Source organism: Diplotaxodon limnothrissa, linkage group LG2, assembly GCF_057381915.1.
Source record: "Diplotaxodon limnothrissa isolate DT_005_m linkage group LG2, D_limnothrissa_male_GT1.1, whole genome shotgun sequence".
NCBI lineage: Eukaryota > Metazoa > Chordata > Actinopteri > Cichliformes > Cichlidae > Diplotaxodon > Diplotaxodon limnothrissa.
In genome coordinates, this window is record NC_140597.1 from 8,489,254 (window position 1) to 8,494,620 (window position 5,367).

The following is a 5,367-nucleotide window of genomic DNA, read 5'->3' on the forward strand; positions in this document are numbered from 1 at the left end:
CTGATACAGCATAATGTTCTCTTTGTGGATTATGGTCCCATTTAGGCTAAAAGAGGCAATAAAGCAGGGCACTGTGTGATAGACGAGTCACTACCGACCTTACCTCGGAACAAAAAGTAACCTCCATCCTCAAATAAAGTGAAAACATAATAGAAAATGTCCTGGTGATTCTATACTTTCACAGTTTCATGATTGACTTGTTTTTGTTGCTTTTTGAGGATAGCGGGTGGAGTTGAGGGGATTGTATACAGGTGTTTGTCTTCATAAGTTATGTCTAATCAATCAATCAATCAATCAATCAGTTTTCCACAGATGGCCTGCAATGTTCTTGAGACACTCAAGCAATAAAGCAGAAATACAATCTGGAAACTCCATGGGCCCACCCACTTCAGTTTTTTATTTGCAAAGTTAAAAATGTGTTAAGTTTGATATTGTTGCCTGCAGACTGCAAATCAATTGTCTTTCTGAATCCACTGCTAAAGTGACATTAAGCCTCCCTAAAATGAAATGAAATCAAGTCTAGCCAGTCATTTCCCATTGTACAAAGACATTTCCTGAGTATAAGTTGAGTATCCTTTGCACTCACATCCTCTAAACATAAAACAGCAGCTTTGTGCATAGCAACTAAAAACAAATTAATTGCTGAAAAGTGACCTCAGAAATATTTCATGTTGATTTTTTTGGACTGCTTCTCTTGACTTTGGTTCATCGAGCACAAAGTTTTGTGCATGGTTTTATTATGGATTAGGGAGAGTCTTTTTGTTGGATACAAGTTTGTGTTTATGTTTCATTTCCTCTTTCTGTTTGTGTGCTTTTATATTTACAGCTTATCTTTGTTTTGCAAATCCATGAACCCACTAGGCTGATGCTACAAAGGAAAGTGTGCTGAGGATGGTCAAGACAGTTCCTGCAAAACAGTTTATGTTCTGACATACTTTCCTAAACACTGGAGAGAGAAAACAAGTGTTCTGTCCCTTTGCTTTTCAGGACCACTCGACATAAGTAGGGCAACGGGAAGTGATACGACATTTTTCAAAAGGATATTTGGAACACACGCACTTATAGGCCAAAAGTAATTCTTTTGGTTCTGCTGCTGAAAAATCTGAAATGATGTATCTAGCTATGTGTATTTTCTAGGCTGGGACTGCACACCAGATTCACAGCGAGTCTGCCACAAAGTGGGAACAAATTTATCTTGGCATTCACTTCCTGGCTACAGCAGAACAAGTCTTCAGTGCATCTTCTATAGCTGTCTGGGAGTTTCTCCATGATGACAAAAACTGATTTTATCTATTCTTAGTCTGTTTTGTGTGTGAGTGTGTCACATATATATAAATATATATTGGTGTAGAGTAAAGAAGAAAACTGTCAGTTGGCTGAGGTGGTTGTCCTTCCAAACTTGTGAAGAAACTTGTTTTTCCTGTCTTAAAACGTTTTATTCACTCAATATTGATGTAATAAGATATTCTGCACACATGGTGTCAGTGGCCAGTGAAAACTTCAGGAAACTTCTCAGGAAGAAAAACATCTTATTTAGATCCATAAACCTAGGAGTTTATCTGGTGGGTTCTGAAAGGTTGTCAAGAGTCCAAGGACAGCAGGAGTTTGTGAAACTGTGCCATGAGCATCTGAGAGAGTGGAGTTAAAAAAGTACCAGAAAAAAACAAAACCAAACATGATGCAAGTATGTTTGGTTTAGTAATATAATAATGATAAATGAACAACATTAAACACACAAAGTAAATGTTGTGGGAAAGCCTGAACATTTGCATAAATGTCTTAGTGCTAAAAAAATCTCCAACCATATAATATTTTGATGTTAACCATTTCTAAATTTAGTCAAATGAACATTATTGTTAATTGCTGGCCATAAATTAGTGCTCACTGGCTTTACTGGGGTAGCGACTAAACACAAGACATGAACACCTTCATTAGGTAAACCTGCTCAATTGTTCATTAATCCAAAATCTAATTAGCCAATCACATGGCTGTAACTTGAAATAACCATCAGGTCGGGGAAGAAAGGTGATTTAACTAAATTGGGCATGGTCTGCTGGACAAGTTGCTCTGAGTGTTTGAAAACTACTTCAGTTTTCAGGAAGGAATCCAGGTATGCAGCAACTGGCTGTTCTCTTAGTGAAAATACCTTGTTGATGCCAGCAATCAGAGGAGAATCCTCAGACTACTTCAAGGTGACAGTAACTCAAATAACCACTTGTTACAACCAAGGTATGCAGGAGAGCATCTCTGAATGCACAATACATTTAACACTGAAGCAGATTGGCTACAGCAGCTTAAGGCCAGGGCATTGGTAAATTGCATTTGTATCAAACAAATCTGCAGCAGCTGTGTGATGCTATCATGTCTATAATCTAAAATCAGAGACTAAAATCTCTGAGGAATGTTTCCAGCACCTTGTTGAATCTATGCCATGAAGAATTACGGGATCTCTGTAGGGAAAAGGGAGCCAAACCTAGTCCTATCAAGGTGCACTTAATAAAGTAGTCAACGCAAGGTTAATTTATTGAGCTAATGACTCAATCAGCTGATTGAAAAAGCAATTACTTTGTTGTTTGTGATTTAAAAAAATAAATTAAAGAAAAATAGCTTTTCAGATTGAATAGCGACAACGTAAACAGCATTTCAGTATTTTTCAATTTTGCATAGAAATGAACCATTGCCTGCACTTCAGGATCATAAATCTTCTTCTATTTTTTTTCTTTTGTAGATAAAAAAATAGATAGTTATTCAAATCTGATGTTAGGAATATCTGATCTGACCATAATCTTACACAAAAATGCCACAGACTTTTTCTCTAACCTTGAAAGGCTGTTGTAGAGGAGAAAGATTTCTTCTTTTTTTTTTACCGGAGCAGTCATAGAGATGTAAATAATGTGTGGAAAGAAGGTGTGGTTTGCTAGGAACAGGCCAGATCTGCCAGCTGACAGCCTCCATTATAGAGACGGGGCTGCAGACTGGGGTTAACTCATGCAGATCAAGCTGATGTGACGCACCAGCAGCTGCTTTTTCATTCACTGACTGCTCAGTGCAGCAGGGTTTAACCTCAATCTGTGCAGTGCTGAGGCTCAGCATGTATAAAAAGCAGCTATTGGGATTACTGTTTTTGTTGTCATTTTTTTAAACATATGTAAATATATATATTATGTCTTTACAAACTGAGCAGGTATTGATCATTTCTTTGTCCATTATTGGGGCTCATTCACAAATCTATACTGTAAAAGTCTATGCAAATATTTTAAACAAAACTCCAGAAGTCAGCAACGCTTTCTTTATTTGAATTTATTAGTAAATTACTAACACATTTGCAGTTGAAAGTTGAAACCATGGTGTATTAACATTTCTTAAAAGCTTATAATTTCTAAAAGCTTAACATACAAAAAACCCTGGTTTAATATCCCAATTTTTAATGTCTGTTCAGCAACTGAAGTGACTCTCATCTTGGGCTAACGTAGGTTACATTTGTTTTTCTCCTGGTCTGTTATTCTCTTCTGGCCTGGTCTCTGGGGACATGATATTCACCATCTTGGCAATTTTAGCCAACAACATTATTATACCATCATCACTTTCAAGAAATCTCCTCAGAATGTGCTCCTTTCCTGTCTTCCACCTCAGACACTATTCATCTGCTTTGTCCACGATACACCTTTCGGCATATGTATTTCCTTTTTTAGTGGAATTGGAGCATGGCAGCAGGCTGATGGCAAATGGAGGATGATTTTGATCCACTAACACACAGAGAGTGGTGAGAAGAAAATTGGCCTGTGTGCACATTTCATATACTGATGCCGATTTTGCATGCACTTTTAATTTGAGTGCAATGTAAGTATAGCCCAGTTTACCAAAAAGTTGGGACACATGTAAATGATTTTCAGCCTATATTTATTTTGGAAAAACACTTTTCTTTTCTTTTTTAATTTTAATATAAGCTATTTTTGAATTTGATACCAGAAACACTTCACAAAAGTTGTGTCATGGTCCCTGTGCCCCGCTGGTCGATCCTCTATTGGGCAATATGTTTGTGGTTTGTTTGCTCTCTCTCATTCTCTCTCTCGCTGCGGCGACGCTCATTGCGGCCTCCCGCTGCTGGCCCACACACCTGCTCATCACCGCACCGGCCGCTGATCCCAGCTGATTACTGCACTACTTAGATGGCGAGTCTGCACTAGTCTTCGCTGGATCGTGAGCTATCAGCGTCAGTTAAACTTGTGTATCTGCCAACCTGTATTTTGAGAATCTTTTGTAATTATCCCGCTAACCCGATATTTTGTGTTTAGATCGTTTTTTTGGAACCCGATTCTGAGAGGAGTGATTGAGGAGGAACATTTGTACAGAAAGTGTGGAGCACCCTTCTCCCAACCCTGTTTCCCACGGACCCTGGCGACCCGGACCCGTTTCCCCTGCACGTTGTATATAGCCACTTGGTGAATGTGTTCACTGTAAATAAACGCACTGTTCTTCGCTTAAAGGAATACCCTGGCCTGCGCCTGAGTCTCTTTCGGAAACCTTATCAAGTTGTGTGTATCAAAGACTGCGTAGACAAATATTCCAGCAACATATTAGTAATGTTTCTTGGTGCAAAGATCCAAAGACTTTGAGGTTTTCTACAGTACATACAGAAATATTAATACAAAAACTGACATAAATAAATAACATAAGACCAAGAAGCAAAACACACATGAGAAAGGGACAAACCAACAACCTGACAAACTACAAAGGGAGACTGTGATATACAGGATACATAGAAGAGTAGTTAGGGCAGGGTGGAAATAGCTGGGGAAAGTGCAATCATCTCAAGATTGCTGGGAGACACAACTTTGTCTTCTTGTCCTTTTGTTTTCTTGTCCTTCTAGTGAACCTGTTACTAACAATGACCAGTCACAATTATGGAAAAGTGTATCGACTGTAGAGCAGATGAATTTTACAATGGGAGGTGAAACTGTACTATAGAGGAAATATGAAGAGGTTAAACACACAATACAGACAGAAAGCACTATGTACAAAATCCAATGGAAGGGAGTTTCAGTGAATCCAAGTCCCCGATCCTTCCCAAGTCTCCCGAACAGAATTTCTCGGAACACCACTTTCCTAGGCACAGGATGAGGCACATTAGAAACCTTCATAGAGTTAACAGAAACAGACTTACAGAGAGGCGAGGTGAAGACTGCCGCGGTTAGACAATACTCAGGCTGGCTGGAACAACGGGCTAGGGTTTCAGCCGGGAGACATGGAAGACATTATAGATGCGAATATTCCACAACCGTTTTAGATGAACAGAAGAGAGTGATATTATACCCCTCTCGTCAAACTGACAGGTCATTAATTATTCATGAGCTCCGGAAGTAATTA